General features: G+C 41.9%; 1 long non-coding RNA gene across 2 annotated transcripts in view; it reads left to right on the plus strand.

The window, feature by feature from the left end:
• The first annotated feature begins 1,335 nt into the window (after positions 1–1,335).
• The window catches only part of LOC311602171, a 44,397-nt gene continuing 18,956 nt past the window's right edge, over positions 1,336–26,776 (plus strand). The window contains exons 1-5 of one of the 2 annotated variants that reach the window (XR_014780700.1): positions 1,336–1,626; positions 3,248–3,321; positions 3,787–3,897; positions 5,365–5,419; positions 8,729–26,614. This is a non-coding gene — a long non-coding RNA (uncharacterized lncRNA). Of the gene's footprint in view, positions 1,627–3,247; positions 3,322–3,786; positions 3,898–5,364; positions 5,420–8,728; positions 26,615–26,776 lie in introns of those variants that run through there. The other variant, XR_014780699.1, reaches the window with a different exon arrangement.

A 26,776-nucleotide genomic window follows, 5' to 3' on the forward strand; every position in this document is an offset into this window, starting at 1 on the left:
AACCACTACTCTAGAAGACAGAACTCACAAAAATGGGAATATTTGTCTCCAGTGAAAAAAGAACAACCAGAGTTATAGGAAAATGGGATATGTCTCCCAGGAAGTTACAACCACTACCTTAAAAAGGATATAAAAGATATTCAAGAGGCATTGGTTAGAGATGTCATAGGAAGACTCAAAGGCCTGACCAGGGCCTGGTTTCGATTCTTTAAAGTCTATAGGATGGTCACTGTGCCAAAATGTTTCCTCTTCTGTGTATCCATCCTTTCTCACTCTCTCACTCACTTCTACATTTAATTTTTCTACGGCTTTGTACATGATTCACTCCTCCTTGACTAGCATTTGTTGATAATTGCCTCAACTTGCTCCTCATTTTTCATATGTCTCAAGCTGGACATTGTGGCGCACACCTGTAATCCCAGTACTTAGGAGGCAGAGGCAGGCAAATCTCGGTGAGTTCAAGGCCAGCCTGGTCTACAAAACAAGTCCAGGGCAGCCAGGACTACAAGAGAAATTCTGTCTTGAAAAACCAAAAGAAAAAAAGAAACCAAAACTAAACAAAGCAAATCCCAAGAGAAACAAAAAACGGGGGGAAAAAAACCCCTCATACATCTCATTTTCTTTTCAGAAACTAAGGGGTTAATGTCAAAAGGGCAAGGTTTGCTAGGCAGCTGCTGCACTGTTGCCTAGCAACCCTCAGGCTCAGCTCAGAATTTCTACAGAAGCTTTTGTGGAAAGATGGTCTGATCCAACCATCAGGGCTCATAAAGAGCAAAAGAGATGTGTATGTCGAAGCCATTAAAATTATGAAATAGGATTTGATTCTGTCTCATAGACGCTTGGAGACTATGTCACTAGGGAGAAACTAAATTTACTTGAAGAGATTTCATCTCTCTCCTTCTCCCCTTCTTTCCCCAGTGGTTTGGTCCTGCTTCTTAGAACAGCATCCTTTTCAGGAAGAAACAAAAGTCCTGAGTGCCTACTCCTGTCTCCCTGATTATTAGGCCCTCTATGTTTTTAGTCTTCACTCTGACTATCCAGCTCATAATCTAGAGTGGTTTGATGGCGTCTTCCACGAAAGCATCCCCACTCCCTGCCCTCTACACAGCAGTGGTTTGCTCCTATGTGCTGAGCATCAGCATCTTTCCCCTCCTGTCTCACAGGAATGATTAGATACTGCGTCACTGAGCATCAGGCTTTGAGCCCCTCCCCCGGGGTCCACAGTGGTTTGATCCTACCTCATGGACTATTAGGCTCTTTCTGATCCCCCCTCTAGCATCACCATTACTAATGGTATGGTCCTAAGCATCAGGTCCTTTTTGTCCCCCACTGGTCTTCTGAGCAGACTTGACGCAGTATCATCTCATGCCTGATGCATCCCGAGGTGGCCCTCAATGCCTTACTCCTGCGTGAGCACTGTAAACTGGACCAAGTGGGTTGAAAAATGGCCAGAAATTGCCCTTGATCACTTTAGATCTTTTATGACAGAGGGGAAAAATGATTTCTGACCAGTTAAAATCCATTTGAGCCAGTTTCAGATAATTGCGCAGAGCAGGAGCCTGAGGTCCGTAAACCCAGGAAGATGGCTGAAGACTATGCTGACTTCAAGCCCAGACAAGGAGCCAGGTATTTATAGAAGTTGAAAGTAGTCTGCGAGAAAGAAAAGAATCTGGATAAGGAACCAGGGAAATCCAGGAAATTGGGTTGACAGAGGGAAGTGCAGAAGAGGTTGGTTAACCTGAAGCGATTTTTGTCATTAGAGGTTGATAGGTCATTTCCAGGAAGCAGTGCAGGGGTTGAGTCTCTAAACGCAGGCATCTCGGCATCTCGGCATCTTGGAGGCAGGCTGGATGCTGACATCATCCTATAGGCAGGAGCTGAGACTGGGTGGGTGGTGGTGCAATGATGATGTCTGGCTCTGCAGGCCTCTGTTTAGGGTCATTCTTTATATTCGACTCAACCTCAGGCTGTATGATAGTCCCAAGCCGACAAATGACTACCTTTTCACTCCTTTAACTGTGCTAGTCATTTAAATTAGGAGGGAGGGAGCAATTTTGAAGAAATAGCCAAGTACAACAGGTAAGACGGATGTAAATAAGTAGATGCTCAGAACTGAGTTGGAGTTCTTCCTATTTTTTTTTTAAAGCAAGGTAGTTAGGGAAAGTGGGAGGTTGAGGGTAGTATTTCATTTCTCATCCCTGATGTGGGTTTTCCTCAGGGCTTGTGGCTTGATCTAGAAACTGGACTGTGTGGTCTGGATTTCTGTCATGTGCTTGAGTTCCTGTCCTTTGTGGGGGCTGCAGTGGAATGGTTGGGAAGACATGGAGGATGAAAACAATGCCATTTTCACAGACTGCAGCAGTTCTGATGCAGCAGGATGAGTGGGCAGGCCCAGTGGTTTGATGACTAGTGATGTGCTGCTGCAAGATGGAGGGTGGGGTGGGAGCCGTCTGGCGCAGCTGACAGGGGTGCATGCGGTTCTCTGGCTCCCTTCCTGTAAGGGGAAAAAAAAAACCTTTCCTAGAAAGATCTAGAAACTTGGCTGCCTGGGAGAGAAATTGATTATCTATATCTATCTATCTATGTATATTATTTTATTTTGTTTTATTTTTTAAGTTTTGGAAAATTTGTTAGGATTCTGTGTGTTTAGGAAGATGGCTTCAGTTAGCCACTGCCCATTTCTCCAAAGGGAGGGTGGCAGCCATTTTACTGAAGGCAGTTGAATGGCCTTCTCAGGGTTGAGGTGCAAAAAATTAGAAGGCTTAGAGTCAAATAATCTGGGATTTAAGTGTCATCACTTTTATTTTGCTATGTGAATTTTGAATAAATTAACCTCTTAGAGAATTGTCATGATATTTTATCATTTTCCTTAAGAGATAGAAATCTAGGGTTTCATACCTTTTGGGGCAAAGTAGCTGACATTCAACATTTTAAAAATATTAATTGGATTGTATGGCAGGGATTATTATTATTATTGTTGTTATTATTATTATTATTATTATTATTATTATTATTATTATTAATTTAGTTTTCTACAGACAATTAAAAAATTTTAGCAACGTTTTTCCACAAATGAAACCACTGGACTATTTTAAGGATCAAAGGGAAAATTATTTACTAGAGATTTTTATAAACTATAAAACATGCATGTAAATATTTGCTATTTCTAAAATAACATGTTGATCATTACCTATGCAGTACTAGAGAAACTCAGTATAAAATGTCTTCTGGTGTTGCACACTCACAGATTTCTTGGATTCCAGATTGACTTCTCCCTCGACTTCACCCTGGACCTATGGCGACTGGAAGCCTCGAGATATAGTATGTAACATTGTGAGCCACAGAGACCCAAGATGGGAGAGAGGCAGGAGTGAGGGAGCTGGGGATTGCATCAGAGACGTGGGTGTGAGTGGAGCGGGGTATCACAATCTGCCCTTTAGCCATAAAAATGTGAACACTACCTGATTTCAAGACCAGCCTGGGGTCACCTTGCCTGGATTCTGTTACTGGCCCTGTAAAAAGTGGGATCTGGTAAAGGATCAGCTGGACGGGCAGTGATGTAGGCTGCAGAGAATGTGGCTGCCAGATGCTGCCGTTCATGGCTGAGGGTCAGGGGCACAGGAATAGCAGAGCCTCAGTTTTAAAACAAAAAAATCAGTGTAGTGTAGTATTAAGTACAATATTCCCATGGGGGAACTGTGTTATGTGTTGGGGAACTGTGAGCCAGGAAATGTGACCTTTTGGATGAGATCAATTACTTAATTGATGATTACAATGTGTCTGTAGGACAGAGAAGAGCGTGGAAAAGATTTTTTGTCGTGGTGTTCTGTGAACAAGATGGAGGAACTATGAGTCAGCTCTCTTCTTCTAGTTAGATTCTGACAGGATTTTTTGAAGGTAATCTTTCATTGAGTATTTACTATGTGCCCAACATGCTGGATGCTTTACATACATTGCTTATTTACTTCTCAGAATCACCCATACACATGAAACAACCATTCACAAAGGTCCCAGTTATTGTCTGTATTTTTCTTGGAGCAAGAATTCTCACTCAGTGTGGAGAATGAGGACCCATTCTCCTTGGGATTTGCAAAAATGCATGGAGAAAGGCCTTTCTCCAGGTTTGACTTTTTTTTTTCAGGAAGCCTGCCATTCCCTGGCTCTCTAAGATGCTATGTGAGCACTGTGATGATGGAAATGAGTGGGTGCAAGGTCTCTCCCGCACATCAAGTTAAAGAAAATGTTGAGCTTCATCATTATAAAGAGAGGTCCTTGGCAGCAGGCTGCAGGGCTCTACCTGGCTCTGGCTTGGTTTCAGCAGCTTAGTTCATGTCTTGGGTGGAGCTGTGGAACAGCACACTCAAGAGGTGGGAAGACAGACCTGGGATGTAAGGGGGAAGGAATATGCTGGATGACAGGGCTAGGAATCTATGAAGAATTTACTAGACCACAGAGATAATCCAACAATAACAAAATAAATTTGATAAGAGCAAGTGTGAGATTTTATGCTTGGTTTATAAAGCAGACAAAATTCTTTTTAAAAATTTACAATTCTAAAGGGTGAACCCATGTTTAAGGAGGAAAAGTCAATGTAAACCCAGGGTCTATTAATGATAGTATAGGCTCTAAACTATCAGGATTGTTTTATTCTGATCATTATTTGGAGAACCACACCTCAAGTGCTATACTTGGCTATATTGTCTTTAAAAAGGGAGCAAAACAAAATGGAGGTGAAGGAAAGGAGCCTAGAGGGACAGTGGGACATGATTGTTGTTTTCTGACATTTTTACATTTGTTATGACAAAGAGGTTTTTATCTGTATAGTTTGACCTCAAGAAGCAGAATGGAAGTGCGTGGGTCAGAGCACTTGGGTAGAAGGAGATTGCACCCTGTGAAAGGATGCAGAAGCCACTTGGTTTGTTCTAGTGATTAAGGCTGTGCATCCTCAGATGCAGCCTTAGTTCTTTTGAGTGTTCTTTGCCTGGTGGATGATGGGGCAATGATCAGAGTAGAAAGCCACGGTAGGGGGACCTTGATAAGAACTAGTGAATCCAAGGCAATGGTGGCATTGGCTGGCCTGACTTAGCCAAAGATGTGAATTTTCATAACAGTTAGGTAAATTATATATTACTCACCATTTTTTACATGTTACCCAGGTTGGCCTTAGACTTGCTTTGTAGTCAAGGACGACCTTAAACTTCTGATCCTCCTGCCTCCTAAGTGCTGGGATCATAGGTATGTGTCACCAACTGGTTTATCCGGTGCTGGGGCTTGAACTCTGGACTTTGTGCATGCTAAGGAAGCACTCTACCAGCTGAACAACATCCCTAGCTTGTATATTACCTTCCTTTCTTCTCTTCACAGATGAGAAAACTGAGGCTCAGAGAGAGTCCAAGACTTGTCCAAGGCCATGCAGCTAGTAAGTGGTCCAGGGGAATGCAGCAGAGCCTTGGGGGTGCTTGGAGGGATACTGTCTGTGCCTCAGGGTTTTCATTCTTACCTGATCACTTCTCCAGTTGAGAACATGCTGACAGTGCCAGAGGTGCATCAGGACTATGCACAAGTACGTCATGTTGGGCTGGGTGCCTGGAGTTGATGAGAGTATTGTGAAGATATATGATCAGCCTGCAGCCCAGCGGGTCCTGGAGGATGAGGTTGGAACACAGCTACGCTATTACACAGGCCAAATGGCATGAGCACTTATTCATAATGTCTGTACCTTCCCCAGAATGTCCTCTATAAGCAGTTGGGAGGACCCATCTGTAAGAAGACATGGTGACCTCCCCTTTAAGGAGCCGGAAAATGTGGTCTAGAGAGGGGGCAGGGACCTCTCCAAGTTTTTCTCCCTAATGATTTTGCTCCTGGTGGTGTCAGAAATTAATTTTTAAATATAATCAGAAAATGTAGGCTTCAAGCACATTTGTTTTTGAAGCAAGACCAATTCCCTCGTGTACCTTGCTACAAGATAGGCCCATAGGGTTGTTCTCATTTCTTCCTGACTATTATAAAAGCTAGCATCATAGCAACACAAAGGTACTACACACTTCAGAGTCAGTAAGACTGGGACAGATTCTCTACCTGAACCCTAGAGGGAAATCCACTAAGAGTTTTCTGGGCCTTGCGTTCTTTACTTGGGAAAATAGGACTAACAGTTTGCCTCTACTCTTGTGGACTTGGAGGCACTTAAGGAAGTCTGGATGGAGGGAACCAGGGGAGGGCTGAAGTTAAGAGAAGTGTCTCCTTCTTGATAAACAGATAGAAGATTTACTAGCCAAGGAGATGGCATAGAAAGGCACATGTGTGGATGACCTCACCAAGGCAGACAAATCCCCTCCACAAGATGGCTATTCAGCTACATATTTTTTCAGTTCTCTGGGTTTGCTAGGCCTAGATGCAACATGTTTGATAATTCTGCATTTGTCTTGGATTCCAGTCTCCTTGCTCACTCATTTGTCCTTTTAAAGACATAAGGCATTTTGTTTTTGTCACTTTTGGTATCCGGCACTGTAAGGCTAACCTCAGTACTCCTGAAATGGGATGGAGTAAAAGGAAAACCATCACCTCCTTCATACTGGGCACTGTCCTTTCACTGATGCATCCTAGGGCTTCATTTCCATTTCTGCGGCTCAACGCTGCCTTACCTACACATGTGTATATGGATTAGAGCTAAATTCCTTAAGTGTTTTAGCAGTACCCTTGATAAACTATACTATCTTCCTGAGTCATTATTATATGATGGTTATATGTGGCAGTGACATTCATGAGCCTCACCTGGGATTTTCTTTTAAGGCCAATTCTGAGCCAGTCGGTGTGTCATTTATTGTAAAGAAGGTTAAAATAAAAGTAGCCCTGCCCCTTGAGTGTGGGTTTTACTATGTAACTCAGGTTGTCCTTGAAGTTGCTATCTAGCCTAGCCTGGCCTCTAAACTTGTGATCCTCCTGCCTCAGCCTCCTGAGTTCTAGGATTACAGGTGTGCCGCATCATACTTGGCTTGCAATTTGATTTTAGCTCCCTTTTACATACACTGTTTTTTTTTCAGAGCTGTGGATCAAACCAAAAGCCCTATGTCTTCTACGCAAGTGCTACCACTGAGCCATACAGCCATCTCTTTTAATTTTGAGAGAGGGTCTCATTAAGTGATCTAGTCTGTCCTGGAATGAACATAGCCTAAGCTGGTATCAAACTTTTGACCCACTTGCCCCAGTCTCTACAATACCTGTAATTATATTTGTGTGTACCCATACTCAGCTTGCTTGGCCAGTCTTAAATGTTTTATGAGATCTTTGGACATTTTGTTTGTGTAGGCTGTGTCTATTGATACATAGCATGCTAGAACTGAAATCAGACTTCACAAATCTACTCATTCAAGAACAGCTCCAATAATTTTTTTAAAAGTTCACAAAACTTATTTTGAATGGGAATAATTAATATTTTCCAAATAAACTATCTAGGAGCTGTGGTCTTTCATTTTGGGGGGTAACTGTCCTTAGTGTCACCCTCATTCAGTCTTTTGCCATAGATGTGGCCTCTGGAATCCCATTTGGGAAGGAAGGAGAGTGAATAACTTTGCAATTTCCTTCTCTTTTTTTAAGATTTATTTTTATAGCCAGGCGTAATGGTGCATGCCTTTAATCCCAGCACCCAGGAGGCAGAGGCAGGGGGATCGCTGTGAGTTCGAGGCCAGCCTCCTCTATAAAGTGACTCCAGGACAGCTAAGGATACACAGAAAAACTCTTTGTCTCAAAAAACCTAAATAAAAAAGATTTATGTTTGTTTGTTTGTGTGTGTGTGTGTGTGTGTGTGTGTGTGTGTGTGTGTGTGTGTGTGTGTGTGTTGTGGTGTGCACGCATGTGCATGCACACATGCATCTCTATCTGTGTGTGTTTATATAACTGCATCCAGTGCCCATGGAGATCAAAGAGGGCATTGGATCTCCTAGATCCTGAGTTACAGGCAGTTGCAAGCTGCCTGATGTGGGTGATGGGAACTCAACTCAAATCCTCTGCAAGAGCAGCAAGTGGTCATAATCTTGGAGCCATCCCTCCAGTTCTATTACATAGTTTCTTTTTCTTTTTTTTTAAAAGAACTATTTATTATGTATACAATTCTCTGCCTGCATGTACACCTGCAGGCCAGAAGAGGGCACCAGATCTCACTACAGACGGTTGTGAGGCACCATGTGGTTGCTGGGAATTGAACTCAGGACTTCTGGAAGAGTAGACCATGCTCTTAACCACTGAGCCATCTCTCCAGGCCCTACATAGTTTCTTAATACTAGGTAATTTTGACTCTAGCGGGGTTTGGAACCCTCAGTGGTCCCTGGGCAACATAAGATTTTTAAAAAATCAGTTATGCTGCATGAGCCATGGATATGCTTTTGCATTGACCGTTTTCTGAGTAAACCCCGCTTTTACACAAAACGGCAAATAGAGTAGGATTTTACTACTATAGATTACCTAGACTATAGAAATTCAGGAGACAGAGTAGAATAGTGGTTAATGCTGGCAAGGTAGGAGAGACGATACGAATTCCTGTGTAATGGGTGTAAAGTTTCAATATGGGAGGCTGAGAAATCTCTGGGGTTGAATAGCTGGAATCATTGGAGTGTGGTAAATGCCACTGAACTGTATAATTTAAAAAGATTGAGTGGTAAACCTCATGTTCTTGATGGTTTACCATGAATTAAAACATGCCAGATACCCAGTCACCTATGTTCTGATTCAACAGGTTCACAGTGAGGCACAGAACCAGTTCTAGAAGCACTTCAGGAAATTCGAATACCATTTTGTGGCCTGGAGAGATCAGCCCCCTCACTATCTTAGTCCATGCCAGTCATCAGCCTCTGGCTTCCCTGGTACCCGGCTGCTCCACAGGATGCAGCTACTAAGTGGCCTAAGAGCCAGCACCTTCACGGAGTGGCAAAGGTAAGGCCATTCTCCGCTTATTTTCTATTTTCTGGAACTTGTTTATGTATTTCAGAACTGGCCTACCTGTGTTTGAAGGAGCCTGCACCAGGAGCTGGAATGACACAGTGCTCATGATGGGCTTATTATGATTTGTACCTATGCAAATGGTTCCACACTGTCCATCAAATGAAGTTTCAGGTGTATTATTAAAGAGCATATTTAGAATACTAAAATTCACCCCCACATATATAAAAATATAGGTGATTACATTATTTCAGCTTTGGATAGACTAAATATATGAAATAACAAAAGGGGAAGTGTTATATGTTTACATAATTAAAAACATAAAACTCTATAAAAAGCAGGAATGTGATTAAATGTAAGTAGACATCTGGGCATTCAGACAGTAATATAATAAGGTGCATTCTGTCCTTAAGGGACTTGTGTATTTGCAGAATTGCAATTTGATGCAATTTAGTGATAAACCCAAGATCAATTCTGGTGTTTGTGTGGTCACATTTGGGTAAGTGCAGCAGCTGAGCACCCACAGTGCTGGTTTCCAGCAGAAGCCAGCTATGGCTTTTTGTCTCTAGTCTAACACTGTAAATAAAGATCTCTGCATGGTGTGTTAAGTGTCACAATCATCACTTTTTAAAAATGATTTCACTGTTAAAGACACTCCCCAAGTATGGTGCTGCCGAGTGCTTCTAAGCTTAAGAAGGCTGAGAGGGCACCTTACAGATAAACTATGGCTATCACATGGGCTTCAGCTAAGTGTGACTAGTGCTGCTGGCTGTAATTTTGTTAATGAGTCAGATCTCTACCTGTCATGAGTCAGCGTTCACTACTAAAGTGTTTGCCATGATTTTATCAAACTTATCAATCGTGAATAACAAGAAGCATGATTACTATCAAACATATGGATCACATAAACTGCATGTCGATTTTATGAGGGGAACAATGTGATCTTTATCAAAAAAGCAGGCTAAAGAAATACATAGGTTAAATGACTAGACAGGGACAACCAAATCCTGCGTGCTAACACTATTGAAAAACTTCCATTTACTAATGATACAAGAATTCAAATTTGGCGTAACAATGACAGGTCAGTGTCGTTACCTATCATATTAGAAAGGATTTATGAGTTGCGCTGGCCACAGTGCAATGATCTTATCATTCTTTTGTGTACTACCAGTGGGTTAAAACAGGATGATATCATAGGAAGTGGCTTGGTAGCCTCTCTAAAAACTTGTACAAATTTTAGTGTATCATGTCTGAGAAATTGAACTTCAAAGCATGTCTTCTGAGAAATAGATGTTCAGCTACAGATTTATATACCTTTAATATAATGTTATTTGCAAAAGCAAAAAAAAAATAGAGGAAAAGAAAAAATAGAGGAGCCTTCTAAGAGGGAGAACAGATGTACTATGGATAGAAACAGGACGAAAGCCTTACAAAATCACTAAATTATTCTCAAAGAGCACTTGCTGACATGAAAAAAAAAATTAACTGTACTGAAATAAAGCAGATGACATATACCTTAAAAATTAAGTTACACTTGCATCATATACACTGAAGCAGGTTATGTCAAAAATAAATCAGTTTCAGGGTCAGGTACACTTTAAGTATAATTCAGTACACACAAGTTGAGGGACCTCCTAACCTGCCCCTTAGCAGCCACCCACCGCATTCAGTGGGGTATGTTTTATGAGGTGGGGTGGTGAGTTGGAACGGGGGATGGAGTCTTACTGTATTGCACTAGACCAGGAAGAACAGATTCACCTTGGCAACGCACAAAAAGGAAATGTAACCATTGAGAATACTGTGAAAATAGATGAGTTGTCCCAGTATCTTAGAAGGCTTCAAGAAAACAATGACTTTGGAGCTGAGTCTTAAAGGATATGTAGAATGTTAGGGTTGAAATGCAGGGTAAGTACTGACCTTTTCAGCTTCTAAATGACAGAGATGCCATTCTACACTCTGAAGTCAATGGCTTTAATAAGCATTGAAAGTGATTCTCCTCTAGGATGTATGTACCTGGAACTTTCTAGTAGCTTCCTCTAGGGGTCAGGTAAGTTGTCATGTCTAATGCTCTCATTTCAATTCCAATAGATAAAAGACATAAAGGAATATGTCATGAATTGTATGCCACCTGGTGAGTCACGTGATATATAATGTGAAGAATGTGTAAAGGGTGGGGGGGACGAGATATCAGAGAGAGCATGAGAAGGAACCAAATATTTGTGAAGTATTCGTGAACTCCAAGAGCACTTAGGCCATTTAAATCTTCCCTAATATGCTTGAGGCCATTATGTAGGCATTCATTCCCAATTCCAGTGTTGCATATGAGACTCAATGGAGTCATGAAAGATAGACAGTTGCAAATGGACAGTGGAAGTCGTTAGAAGTAGTTGTAGGTGGAAATATTTCTTGAACTAGCTCCAGTGGAGGGATTATTAACTGGCCTAACTCTAATGCAAAGATACCTAAGGGGAAAATTAATTCACAGAACTGTACCAAAGTTATATGAAACAGTTGCTATGACCATACCCAACAAACTGAAGACCATGGTACCAATGGGAGGTTTTCAGAAATTTGAACTTGCACCCTGCCCTGGTAGGATGGAAAAGGCTACTAAAAGCACTTGGGAATTAAGAATGGTATATTGGATTAAAGAGGGTATCCCCTACTTTGTTAACACTTCTACACATATTAGTTTACTCTGCTTATGGTGTTTTAGACCATGTTAAGTCAGTGACTAGAGTACACATGTGCCAATATTTATAGATGAGTCCATCATCTCTAGGACACAGAAGAAACATAGTAATCACACATTTTGTACCTCTTCATCTTGCATTATATACATGCTACCTTCTTCCAACAAAACTATGAAACACACATACACATACAACTCTTCATGTTTATCCAGAACATTTCCACCTGTGGAACTAGTCACAAAGTATCCCCTCTTGTTCCACGAAGCCTTTCTTCAGCCATTTAAAACTACATTCTACCCTTACTGACCATTTGGCACAGGACTCAACTAGCAGAATAAGATGGTAGCCTCCATGTGGAAAAGGGAAGCACATTATGTGAAGTGGGATCCTGAAGTCAACAGTACGTCTAGTACTGGGATTTCTTCATACTGTTAAGTAGAAGAGCAAGGGACCTTCTGCACTGGTTTGAGGGTGGAAGATAAAAGCCTGGAAACAAAGATTTGTTGAGAGAAGCTGAAGAAAAGAGCCAGGGAGAGGTGATGGAGCTGCTTAGTAAAGTTTAACTATGTTGAGATAGAGTTGCAAGTGAGTGTATTACCCAGAGCTCTTCAAAAATGGTTCTGAAAGCCTGGAAAGCCCCCTGTCAGATACCAGACCTCACAACAGACCTACGCACGGCCATTTACATGAGCAACTCTTCAAATTAGTCTTTTTGGGATCTGCTGCGTTTTATCAGGCTTATTCAACAAAATTTGAATGCCTGTTTTGATGAAGGTCCAGCACAGAGCAGTCGTCATGAGCACTCACAATGGTTTCAGTGACAGTCAATGGTTCTTGAATGTGGGATTTGTGATGGATTAGAGCCCAAGTATTGTGGATTCTAAGAGAGCCGATACAGTGCTTGGTTCCTAGTAGGTGCTCAGTAAGTGTTTGTGACATAATTCGTTTATTGAGCACCTCCTATCAATCAAGCACTGTGCTAGGCTCTGGGGCCACAGAGCTGAGTTAGACAAGATGCTCCCATTTGGGGTCTTTATGTCTAGTAATAGCTATGGTAGAACGACTAGTTATAGCAACAGTCCTGATAGGGGTAAGAGAATATGCCCAGGCAAGAGAAGCAGGCTGCACTGTGGGAAGGGACAGAGAATATACAGTATTTATTCCAAAACCGTAGGAAGGAAAGGAGGCAGAAGGGGGCAGCAAGTGAAGAGGTAAGGCCGAGACGCTTTACCTTAAAAAATGAAAGGGTTGCGCAAACTGTTCCCATTCAAGAGGGCAGGAGTGAAGATTCGGCTGGTAAGGCAGTGGGCAATGGAAAGACATGTCTGAGACTACAGAGGGGATGAGGGTGGAAACTGGCCAGGGTCTCCAGAAGAACTCTTCTGAAGCAGTAGTGGGTAGATTTGCAGGTGGTACCAGGAGACGATAGAGAAAGTTAAGAGTATGAGAAGGGCAGTGACTGGAACAATGGGTTGCGGGTCCCAGGCCAGTATGAGAAGGTAATTGGTGCCAAATGAGTCTGAGAAGTTGGAGAAACCAAGAGCTCTAAGATGCAGTTGATGGAAACAAAGAAGAGCCCTTGTGGGACAGAAGCAGGAGAAAGTATGATATACAAATAGAAGATGACACAGGTGGAACACTTTGAGGTGACAAAAAGGTTCTGGGTGTGGCTGAGGATGTGGATAAATGGTGTCGGTGTAGGAAGAGGTTATGGTAGTTGCATCAGGGCAACATCCCACAGATGTTTAAATCCCTCTGATCGTGCAAAGGCTTGCACCAGGAGCCGAGGCTCAGTTAACGTATGAGAATGAGACAGAAGACTCCAGCTACAATGGGAATCAAGCAGTGTCTCTGGAATACAGCCTGTCTTAGCAGTCCCAGCTGCCTGGCTGAAGGCCTAGCTAACAGGACAAGGCAGGGCATTGTCTGTGGCTAGCCAGTAACAGGCAACTGTGCAGAAGCATGGAGAAGTGTAGGAGTAACGGAAAACTGAATCTCACAAAGGAATGGAAGCGGTGAATTCCCCAAGAGTGCACGGTGATCTGTTTATGCCTTTCCATGGTCTATGCAAGAATAGTAGTCAGGAATGACATGTGCAGCAGTTTGTTTCAGTGATGCTGTGATGCCATTTCTCTAATGGCAGGCAGGGAGTTGAAGCTTTCCTTGTGTCCAGGAGAGTTTTTGAGGTATCATTTTGATTGACAATTGGTTCTCAAGTGTAGCTCTTGGTGGGGGTGGTATCTAAGAGAAAGAGCAGTGACAGCCACTCGCATGTTTGGAGAAACCTGTGAGGAAAAACTGTAAAAAAAATATGGAGTAACTTCACGAAATTCTAAGATGGTTTCTTTCACAGAAGTAGCACCAGGAGACACAGCAAAAACAGCTATAGTGATGACAGTAGCTAACACACAGCTAGTCTTACCCTATGCAAGGCTGTTTTAAACACTTTTATGCACATGAATTCTTTCAGTACTAACAACAGCATTGTGAAGTCTAAGCATATAATCCATTTACTGTTATGTAATGAAATACATGAGTCAGGGCAGTTTATAAACTAAAGACTACATTAGCTCAAGGCCCCTCAACTTTGCAACCAGTGTTTTAGGGCTATATAGAGCATCATATGACAAGGGGCAAAGAACATGCATGTGACTCTGTACCTTCCCTTAATCTACCAGAATTTAACTATGAGAGCTCCACCACACTGGCCTTATTTAAACTTAGTCAACCTCTTAAAGGCCTTTCCTCTAGACACCATTGTTGAATTCATTTTGTACCTTCTTAATACATTACCATGGGGAAGAAATTTCAACATATAAAGTTGGGAGGCACCCTCAAACCACCTATGCAAATCATCATTGTAATTGCTGGTGCTCATGGTAAAATGACCAATTAGCATACGCAAAGCCGTGGGCTCAATCTTTAGGACCATTGGCAAACAGTCACAAAGCAAGTGCTACTAAAACTCAAACCTTTATAACTCATTGTGATAAAGATATAGGTACAAACACTGACAAATATTATTTTTTTCTCTCTATAGACTGTCAACTATAGATTAATACTTTTGAGGTTTGTTATGGATTCTCAAAGCGCTTGCTACTTTCTTCCTGGAAGTTGGTTCCTCTGTATATGAAATAGGCAGGTGCCTGCCTGACTTTTGGTGATTCTGGCACACTGTGTAACTTATATGTTGCTGTGAAATAAATCTGACAGGGGAGAAGCCTTCATTAAGCAAGGCACTCCAGATAAGCTATCTGCCAACGAAATACAACCGCCTCATCTAACAGTCATTTTATGAGACCAGGTAGCCCACTAAGTTGACCACCACTGGTAATTCAGGAAGTCTTGAACTTGTGATCCTTCTGCCTCAGTCTCCCTGGTAGCTGGGATTACAGGCCTGTAATATCAGGCTTGGCTGCCTGTGTATTTATTTTAACAGAAACATCCTATTTCAATTAAGTCCTATAAGTACCTATATTAATTTACTTACCATGAACTGAAAAAATTACATATACATATGGCCATTCAAAAGAATTATTTCTAGCTTTGGGGGTCACTGAAAATTTATTTTTAATGTTAGAACTCAAGGTCACATATTAAGTCTCCTAAAAACTTTTTTCCAGTTGTTTTGCCTCACCCTTTCTATACAAATTATAGTGTCTTTCTACTTTCAACTCAAATCTCCCTGTCATTTGTAATGCTAGTCTTTGGGAACTGTTTATTATAATAAGGTTTGAAGATTAATTAGCATATCTCTATGGTCACTCCCTGCTCTGTAAGTCACTGTTTCCCTTAAAGCACATACTTTACATTCTCAACGTCAAGTTTTCCTTGGTTAGCTCTACTTCAGTAGTCATGGTTTCTTTGATTCCCCCCCACCAAAGTCAGCCTAGGGAATTCCCAATGCTCGAACTAACACCACCAGTGATCTATATAGGCTCAAAGAGGCTGATGCTTGTGTGGAGGCCTTCTGAGCATCTCCTATATCTGTCTGCCCTTGTAAACATCTCTTCTTCCTCTGCTGCAGACAAGGAATGACCCAGAAGAGCAGAAACTCCATCATACTTATGAACCATTTTTGATGTCCCCCTCAACCCCAATGCTACTTTGCCGGTTTGAGCTCACTTTGCATGGTAGACTTGCTCAATCTGGTCCCCGTGGATGAGGATCACATTGTTGAAAAGCCCTTCACTATGTGGACTTTTCAAAGGCACTGTGTGGCTGAGCTGGTGGATTCTGCTGGCTCCAAGATGAGGGCTTCACCTCATGTATTTGCACTGCCCTTATACTAGTTACTGCTAACCTCAGAATCAGGTTGAAAATTCAAAGAAAATCAAACCCTTATGTGTTGCCCTAAGGCAAAAGTGTCCCTCTCACTACCTTAAGTGCCCGATTTCCATTAACCACTTTTTTTTTCCTGGTGAAAATTAATACCACATTGAAGGAAGATAAAGTCATGTGCTTTTTGAGGCCAGTGCCAGTATATGGTTTTGACTGATGTATAGAGGCAAGCAAAAGATAGGAAGAAGCGCTCTGTGACAATGTAGAGTTGATCTCCACCATCAGCAAATGGCCCTTTAGGCCAGGGTTGTGGACCTGCGGCATCACCCACCTCTAATTGGTTGGAATGAAACTTTGATACATTATCATATAGAATTGTCCCTGGATTCTTTTCTAAACACACAGCACCACAACAAAAAGGAGCAGGAGGAGAAGGCCTCTGCTAGGAGCTTGAATGATGTCCTCGCCTTTCCTCAGTTCCAAAAGTAATCTAGTTTTGCCCTAGTTCAATGTCTGCTCACCTCCTGGTGTCAATCTTAATTGACAGCAACAACAAAAGCCCTCAGAGGACCAGCTCTCACTTTCAGAAAGGAATTGTAGAGGGCATCTAATTCACACGTACCCCAACCCCTGCCAAGCTCCTGTGTGGGGTTACACCTAAAAGAAGCTCTATGTGCAAGGCTTGTCAGGAAAGGCTGGCCTGTTGTTTTCCTCACTGAGGGAAACTGGAGTGCAAAAGAGCAAAGTAATCAGTGACCGAGCTTTACTTGCCTTTGTGCTGCCTTGATGCATATGGGGTCAGGCCTGGAATGTCAATTTTCCATAACTTATACCTGGGGAGAGATTAGGTTGAGTGAGAGAGAAAGAGAGAGTGATGACAGGGTGAGGCCTGTAAGTAGGCCATCAGAGTTGTGAAACATCTGGGGGTCTTCCTGATGCCTTCCAGCCACATGCATGTACACTCCTCATGAAGGCTTCTTCTCCAAGATCTTGAGGCCTCAACCCACTTATCCTTGTTTCCTAGTTGTTCACTGAGTATGACACACACACACACACACACACACACACACACACACACACACACACGTACACACGAGTGTGCAAGCACACTCTTGATGCTAAGAGTTAAAACAATGTAGGAAAGGGCTGTGTAGGATTGCAGCTCCTTTGTTCATAGCTTCCTAAGGTGATTTTAATGTGGATGCTTATATTCAAGAAAGGCATTCAATATGCAATATCACTTTGATATCCTAGGCAATTTTCAGTTTAATTATTATGACCATGGATGTATCAGAGTTACTGAAGAAAGTAGGCCCTCTTAGAACCTACAACACAGGATGTGATGGTCATTCTGGGAGGCGATACAACCTTCAAGAGTGGTAAGAAATCCAGTAGATAGTAAATAGTATTGCAAGTGAGTCTTAGAGGATGAGATTGAGAGTATAGTATTCCTTTTACATCTTTTTTTTCCTCTTAGCTATATAAGATATGTTAGTTATTTAGTGTCTATTAATTTCTTTAACCAAGAAATTATAATGTAAAAATTAAAAACTTAATAGACATAAAATTGAAACAATTATCTTAAAACATGAAAATGTAAACAGCATAAAAAGAAGCAAAGGAAAATATTAAAAGGTAAATGGGGAAAAGAGGATAGAGAAGAGAGATGAAGAAAAGCAAATTGTAATTAAAAATGGAGCAAGCAAGTGTCAAAGAAAAATAAAACGAAGGAATCTTAGAAATCCAACAAAAACAGTAAAAGTAAATTCTGCTGAACAGAGAAAAATTTACTAAAATATGACATGAAGAGCAAAGAAATATAAAAGAGATCAACAGAGAACAGCAGCACCAATGGAAAAAAAACCCTAACCATTGAAAGAATAAAGAGAAAATTATAGAAGGCATAAGAGAAGGAAAATTTATAATAAATATACAAAAAAAGAATGGGACAGGGGATTCCACATCTTAAAAAAAAAAAGCTTTGGAAGAGCTAGGAAGTGGTTTGCTTTCATAGGCTTGTGGAGTGGGAGCGAAATATCCAGAAACCATGGCTGCCCACAGTGTCCTTTGGGAGCTGTTGGTAGGAATGAAAGGACATGTTATTGTAACAGGGGCAGACGGGATCTCAGTGGCTCATTACCACCATATTCACATTCCCATGTGAGGCTGGGAAGCTGCCTATTTTACTCAAAGCCCCTGAGTCCTGTTTTATTTCACTAGGGTCTGAGAGATAAGCAGTTGTTGATGGGTCATATCTATGATCTGTGCTGGGGTCCTGCTGCCCAGAGATACAAGTTCAACCTCGTCCAAATGTTATTTGGTTTGAGTGATGCAGGTGCTGTCTAGGCCTGAGCTAAGTGACTACCAGGTCTTCTTCCCTCCCAGTACTTTTGCTGAGTCAGGGGCCAACCACCAAACTGACCAGGAGCCAGAGGACATTTTTGTATTCACTTAAAAATGTGAGTCTTCCACACATAAAGGGGAATATATACAGGGCTCATCACAAACTGCCAGGATCTCAGCTAGCAACAACTCCAAACAGCCACAGTTCCAAACAAGAATCTAAAAAGCATTCAGCTTTAGATTTGGAATATTGTGTTTATTTTGTTGGTACTATTTATTCTACTTTTGAAATTCTTCTTGTTTAAGATTAATGATTAAATCTCTTCTCATGATCAGATTGCCTCTTAATTGAGTAGTACAGGGTGGTGCCTAGGAAGAAGCATATTCCTACCACGGTTATTTAGTCGAGTCATCCCAAGGAAGATCAGGAGAATCTGATGCCAATGATTCTAGTGGGTGTGCAATTTGGCACGTAGGTTCGCTGCTCTGGCTTTTATCCGGCTGGAAGTGACAGCAACAGAGCAGCTGCAGTGACAATGGAACAAGTGGGGCAGACACTTCCCACAGGTTACATCAGTGGGTGGTCAGGAGGCTTCTGCTACCTGAAGCCTAGGATGCAGAGTGGTATTGCTGACCATTTGGAGGGAGGGGGAATAGGGAGTGCTGATAGCACATCTTACGGTGACATTGTCCAGCTCATGGGTCATACTGAGAGGCTAAGTTAATGTACATGGGATAGGCATGTGGGCTAGAGGAAGGACCAAGAGATCTAGGCAGAAGCCCAACCTGTAGGAACCAGGTAATTTGAGGCAAGTCAAGTAACCTCTCTAAATTTCCATGCAAAGAGCATACCATGTGAAAAAGGAGTACTATGACTTTTTCCCTCATGAGGAAAACTTAAAAACCAGCTCCAAATTAAAAAAAAAAAGTATATAGTAGCAGAGATATTAGCCATTAAAGCAAGATGTAGTGGTAATTTGAAGTTGTCATCACAAAACAACAGAAAAACAAAAAACAAAAAGCATGCTGAGAGCCTGAGCCCAAGGCAGCTTGGTTCTCAAGAGTCTTCGAAGCGCTTCACCCTTTCCCTTGCTTGCCCTCCATGCACATCCCAGGCAGACCATGCTATTTCCAACCCACTGTTCCCTGCACAACCAACACTTCAGTGGCATTTTCAACGGATTCCAAACTTAGGCTCAGATGAGAATTTGGTTTGACTGGTGATAGGCGGCAGGGGACTGGACTAGACTACTATTTTTAAGTGTCAACTCTTTGCCCCCACCCCCATACTGATGTGTTATGTGAAGCTTCTAACTTATTATTTTTTTTTCTGGTTATATTGTAAAGCATAGAAGCCATTCTAAAACAATGGTTACTTTCTGGGGTCATTGTTTGCCGAGAGAAAAGATACTTTGTCATTTAAAAAGTAGAGATGATACAATATCAGGATTAGAAATTTTAACTTTATGAAAGAATCTGTATAGGGCTGCTTTCTCATTTTCTCATGAAACAGTGGAATGTACAACACGAACAGGTGGAATGGGTGCCAGCCTTTTCTCTGTGCCTGACAGTAACACCTCCTGTGCTGTTTTCCTATCCAGGATCTCACTTTTTTCTCTACAATAGGGGTGATTAGATGGAATGAAATCCAAAGTGCTACCCAGTTGGAATGGTCAGGCGATCATGATTCTCTTGCTTTTCTCTGGTCCTTACATCCTTGAATCCCTGCTAGAAACAGAACCTCACTTCTAATTCCTGAACTCAGAACCAGGTGGCAGGTGCTTCACACTCCTGGCACGCATGAAGGAAAGAGTCTTTTGCCAGCAGCCATGCTGCAAGGCACTAGGCTTTTGATGGCCTTCACAATTTTAGAGGGGGTTGCTTCTGTGACTCCACATTGCTGTTTCTTGAACTTTCCCCCTGTGAATGGTGTTTTAGTCTGTTTTGCTTCACGTTCACCCCCAAGTTGTCCAACTCTGAAGCCTCTTGGGCTTCCCCTCCTCTGTGTGTCTGTTTGGGCTTAGTTGCTATAGAGAGATTTCTATCTCTTGTCTCTTTCCTCTCTCCCTTTTGTCTCCCCCATATGTACTTTCCACGAATTCCTCCCTATTTCTTTTTCCTCCTTAGACAGAAAGCATGACCTCAGCTGTTGGCATGGTCCATAAATGGCATTATCTGAATTCTTGGCAAAATCCCAATAGGGAATGTTGGGCTGCAGTTGGTTCTAGGTAGTTGAAGGAAATATAAAATTAATTAGTAACATAATTTCGGGCTTTACCTGCCTTGTAAAAGTGCACTGGTGTTTGTACTAGAAAGCACTTTCTGGCCCCAATCCTTTTCTGCTGTTTTAAGAAGACTTGGAGTTTAAATGAGACATTTTGAGCTAAGTGGTCATTTTACTGGCAACCCCAACTTCACTAGTCCTGGGCAAGAAAGAAAAACAAGAGAAAACTCAGGACTGCAAAGCTACTGTCTTGGAGTTTAAGGCTAGCTCAGTGTGCATTTGTCTTCATTTGTCTACACAAATGCCCTTCGGCTTCTTGCCTCATCCCTGCCTCCAGTGTCTCATTTCAGATTGTTTTCTTGGCATCTTATTGTGTGACATCGAAAGAACGGGCCACTAAGAGAAAACATTAACAAACAACAACCCCCTCAAACAACCTGACACTCAAGAGGCAGCCCCAAATACAGGGCTTTCTTTCTTTCTTTCTTTCTTTCTTTCTTTCTTTCTTTCTTTCTTTTTGTTATCAAATTTACCTAAAACTAAGCCAAAGTGATACAATCCCCAAATTCAATTTGCATTCAGTTCTTGTAGTTGTTCGCTGTTATGGGTGATGTGCTGTTTTGTCTCTGGGAAGGCCCTAGCTGAGGCCATTTCCCTGTGAGCTACGGCCTGCCCAGCCCCCTGTCTGCCTTCCAATCCCAGCCATCTTCATTGCCCTAGAGCTGGGCCTTCGAAGTCCAGGGCAGTGGAAGCATGGCACGGCGCACTTTTGGATTCTTCCAGCTGTACTCTCACTGGGGAAAATCAACTTTGAAGTAAAGCTGGGGGCCTGCCAGGAAACTGAAAAGGGGTTATTAAAAATGGCCTTTTTCAAACCACCAGTGATGTTTTGCTAGCAGAGGGTAACAGGTTACTTGGAATCTGAACTGCTTTGGGTTTTGGATTAAATTGCAAAGTTGGCTGAGATTTCAGACCCCCAGGGTCTTGAGGGCTGAAGACACAATTGAAAGCATATTAGATGCTGGCTGCATCTATACAATACCAACCAACGAGTTAAAAAGGGAGAATTCACTAAAATCTGGTTGTTTAGTGTCATGAACACAAAAACGTAAGTTTGAGTTTAGCCTTGTTCCTTTTTTTTTTTATTTTAATAAATCCAGACTAGAATATTTTGAAAATGGAAATAGCCTGCATTTCTACTAAGCATTATTCTGCTTAGAATTCCACTATATTCCCCCTCACAGCCCTCCCCCAACGTTAGGTAGGGACTATTCTATCTTAAGGATGAAAGGAAGGAGTCACGTGGGGTTCTTTCCAATGCTGCTTGCTCTAGTCTCCCAACTCTTCCCTGCCATGCCCCAGTGCACCTGCCACTGTAGAGATAGCCCTTTAACCCTTTGCTTATTGAGGCCTTGAGAAGGCTTTAGTTTCCAAGAGTCCTGTTCCAATATTTGTGCTTGTCCAGGCCTTTCTGAGAACCTCTCGCTCATAGTTGAAAACCCTGGTAGTCCTGAGCCATGTTCTCTGAGGTACTTCTCACCCACCTGGCAATGTTTGCTTGGTGAAATTCTTAGGGAAATTTCTGCTGTGAGCTTTACGAGTGTAAAAACTGGCCTCTCTGGCCAGAAAACCTGGAGCTCCTGAGTTATTCTTGCTTTGAATGTGGCCACCTGGACTTTTGTAGTGGATTTCGTGTTGCATGGCCTACCTGTGCACCCAAGAAACATGTCTAGAGGCCACAGGCTGTTGAGGTTGGTGAGGGTTGAGGATGAGGTGGAAAGTAACATATGTTTTCAAAACTCAGGACTCCAGAAGTGCTTTGAAGCGCTTGTCTGAAGGAGGTTACTAGCAGTGACCTCATATTTCCATGCTAGGAGAACCAAAGGCCAAGGCACGCTGCTAGACAAGGGAGGACAGGCATGAGAGCTCTGGTCTATGGAGTACGTTGTCTAAGTCTGTATTTGGGAAGTGAGCAGTGGTGCTAAAGGTCAATCTGTGGCCAGTTCAACTCTCAGGTAACTTTGTGCATTCTTCCTCCCAGTGTCTATTTTAGGAGCAAAGTAACACACCAAAACAGTAAGTGCACAGGAGGTGCCAACTCAGGCCTCAGAGCTCAAGTCATCCTAGTCCAGTTAAATCATCGTAAGCTCTGCCCTGTCCCACCCAGTTGTCCCTTCCCATGGGCTATCTGAGGTGGGGGCTTGTCCTTTGTTTTCCAAAAGCAGTTGATGGAGGGAAGGTGAGGGAAATTTTCTGCTGCCATGGAAGGCCAGTGCTGGCCTGAAGCCAGCTTTCCTGAGTTTCTCCCAGGCGGATTCCACAATAGATGGGGGGAGGAGGAGGCACAATTGGCCCAGACTGTTTTTATTTGGTCTGCAGTGTGGGAGATCAGACGTTCTGAAGAGAATTGAAAACACTTCTTTCTTTGGATTCCTGGGGCTGTGTAGGGGGAGCTTGGGCCCCACTTGGCACAGGGTTGATTACAACATTAAAAAAAAAAAAGCTCCAATATTGTTGCCCAAGGCTGAATGGAAAGTTTTCCTTCCAGTCAGAGCTGACTCCTAAACCCCACACCTTCTTAAGCCTTTGATTAGCAGACACCTGCCACCAAGGAGACCAGAAAACAATAAAACTGTGACAGGCTGCTCACGAAGCTGCTGAGGGTAGATCTGCACTAATGGAGGCTGGACGGGAGGACAATGGTCTGCCACCTCTGCACCTAAGGACCCCAAACTCAGAACTTCTATTCCAAAATTAAAAAAAAAAAGCTCTTGTCGAATCTGCTGAGTTGTTTTTTTTTTTAATCTCTGACTCATTTGTATGTGCTGAACTTATCGAACATATGATTTCGTTAAACGGCACTGTGTTCATGCCTTCACCTCAGCTGACTGCCTCATCGGAGGCAAGAATGCCTGCCAACCATCTCACATTTTTTTCATCACTTTTTATTCAAAATGTTTTCAAGAGAAGAGACCAGAGACAGGAAGATTGCTATATTACTGATGACTGCTTTGGAGAGTTTGTGGTTGACAAGACGGTTTTTGGAAGAAACTTATGATTAATGCAAAGGAAAAAAAATAACAATGACTCACAAACAGAGGAACTCTGTACTTACTGATCCCTCAAATCAGCTTGCAAGCAAATGACCTCTGGAAGTAAGCCACTCTTCATCAGTGTAAAGAATTTTGTGAAAATAGTAATGATTATTTATTTATAGCCCCATGTTTGAAACTTATTTTGGATCACTAACTATAAGGATTGTGATCCAATGGTAGGTCATTGTAAAATGGCTCCTTGTGCAACTGGCCCTGATGAGCTATTTACCCAGAGCAAAGCACATTGGCCCAGTTGTCCTGGTGATAGACAGCTTGGCAACAAGAGCTGTCTGCACAGCTCCGAGGTGGGGTTGAACTGTCTGTAATGTCTCCATTCAAGTTTGGCTAATTGAAATCAGGACGAAAAATTAATGTAGAAAGAAGGCGAAAGAAATTACACCTCCAGTTGGGTTTTGCATGCCTGTTAATGTGCTAGGTTTTTTTTTTAATTGGTTTAGGGAATTCCTGTTCTGTTATTTTTACTGTGTTATTGTTATACATGAGATGGCACATTAGCTTCCAAGACAGGGCTAGCAGTCATGGCAACATGCCAGTTTCCCAAGGACCTGAAGTCAAGTCGAGTTAAGCCACTACCCACGGTCCATCAGTGTAAGATCTGAGGCAAAGAGCAAGGGTGAGTATGGAACCTGTTTCTGGAAGGCCACGTTGCTAATGGCCAGCTAAGAATGTTGTATGCTTAGACAAGAAAGGAAACAATGTGCTCAGTGCCAAAAGAAACCAAGACAGGAGCCCTTAACCTCTAACATATGAACCTCCAGAATGACGTGCACAAAGTTGTCTGTATTCATATTCATTTTTCTCAAGTCCTTGGCTTTGATCATATTCCTTTAGGATGTGGACCACTTGTACAGGTATTCATGTTCACAGGTTTTGTCCCTGTTTAATTTTTTCTGGCATGAAGTAATTGGGAGACGGGAGAATAGGTTGAAACTTTAGATCCATGGAGATAGATTACTTAGCGTATTGTCTTTCAGATAAGGTGAAAATATAAACATTTCACTTTTTCTTACCTATCATAGTATGTAACAGGTGTAAGTTTAGACATATGTAAAAATGTAAACAGGTTTTCAATTTTTCTAATTTTATATCTTTATTAGTTTAACTTATCTCTCACTTCTATGGGATATTGAAAGGTTTCCTTGTGTTTCCATTGGGTATGGTTGGTGTACCTTTTGGCAGCTGCTGGTCAGAATGGTACCTCATTTGATGACATGGTTTTCCTTACTCTGGTAAGGATCTCAGTTATCACTAGCTAAACAGTTTCTTTTATTCTGGACCCTCATCTTTTCTGGCTCAGTACTGGAGTCAGGGATTATGACTCAGCGAGAGAGTTGTTGTCTAGCATGGGCAAGGCTCTAGGCTCCATGTCTAGCTTGAAGGAAATCCAAAACATGTCATTTGATCTGTTATTATGAAGAAACCAACAAAGAACTATAATTGTTTTGAAACTATTGCTATATGATGTAACATCCCTACCTAACTCCAGTATCAGTTAGTGGAAAGGTTTACTTTTTTTCTGTGTTACTTCTTGGATGATTATTTTATTGTTTGGGGTGTGTATGTGCACTTGTGTGTGTGTGCACATGTGTGCACATATGTGAGTATGAGGAGGTTAGAAGTCAACGGGTGACTTCTTCAACCCCTTATATTTTTTGGTGTATCTATGGTGTGTGTGTGTGTGTGTGTGTGTGTGTGTGTGTGTGTGTGTGTGTGTGTGATATGTATGTATGAGTGCATGTGTGCATGTTTGCGAATGTGGCTATGTGTGATCCATACCACATATGTGGAGGTTAGAGAACATCCTTGTCATCCCATGTCTTCTGCTTTGAGACAGGCTCTCTCTCTCTCTACTGTGTGTGTCAAGTTTGCTGGTCTATGAACATACAAGGATTCCCATTTCTCCACCTCTTTCTTCTGGTAAAAGTGCTATGACTGCAAGTGCTCATATATGCTCAGTTTTTATATAGCTTCTGAGCATTTGAACTCGGGTCCTCATGATCGCGTGGCAAGCACTTTACTGAGCCATCTCTCCATTCCCATCTGACGTCCAGTTCTTGATTTTTAAAATGTCGACCATGTTACCTTTACAGTTAAAAAACAAATAAAAAAAACATTCATTAGCTAGATTAACTTATTTCCCACATCTCCCCTTCATGCTCTCTACATTTCTGCTGCAGATCAAAACTAGGGTCTTGCAAATCGAGCACTGTACCATTGAAGAACATGTGTCTACAAGTTGACTTCTAGGTTGTTGGTCCTGCTTTTTGAAAGTCCCCAGTTCAAGGAATGTTATAACATTGTGCATGAAATTGCAGTTAGGAATCCAATTAAAGATTTCCTTTATACTCTGAGTCTAAGAACAAGAGAATACAATATTGCTCAAATATCATTTCTCTGTGGTGTGTCATTGAATATATCTATATCTATAGCTATATCGAGAGGGGGGTTAAACTCTCAGAGAATAGGCATATAATTTACTGAGTAGAGTTGGTGAACTTTAAGGCTGAGTACAGGAGGCCAGGCCACCATTCTTTGTAAATGGAAAGAAGAAATAGGCCACCTCTCTTCTGCACCCTGCACTTGACCTTCTGGTAAAGGCTAGCAATGGGGCAAGTCCAGGGAAAGGGTAAGGACATCTGTTTTACACATTACTTGGTAATTTATAGAACTGACGAAAGCATGATGGTTTATTTATCTTAACCCACATCAAAATGGCTGGGTAAAAGTAGCCATGTCAGAAAGTTCCTGGCACAAAATGGGTGCAGAAAACTTGGAACTGATGCATAGGTTCAGGGGGCTTTCGAAACTACCCTGCGTCCAAGTTAACTGCTGTCCTTTTCCTCTCATAGTTCTCCTTCTGTATTCCATTCCAGCACTTATTTTACTTCCAACTAAATTACTTGTATGGATTCCTATGTTGTGAATCCTTTGAAAACATGAGACTCGTGTTTGCTGATGATTTAAGTGCCTTGTAGGACTCAATTCATTTATTTTCAAAATATGTTATACATATATTGTATACTAGACATTCTGGTGTTGGGGGCCTCCTAATGAAAATACAGAGTTTCTCCTCTCAGTGAGCTTAATGAATATGTAATTACACATCATCCTGTTTTCTTCCATTATTTTGTTTTAGAATAGGAAAAAGAAATAACTGTGCAGTAAAGTGTCCATATTCTATTGTCATT

The sequence above is a fragment of the Acomys minous genome (genome assembly GCF_964271855.1).
Source record: "Acomys minous genome assembly, chromosome: 7".
NCBI lineage: Eukaryota > Metazoa > Chordata > Mammalia > Rodentia > Muridae > Acomys > Acomys minous.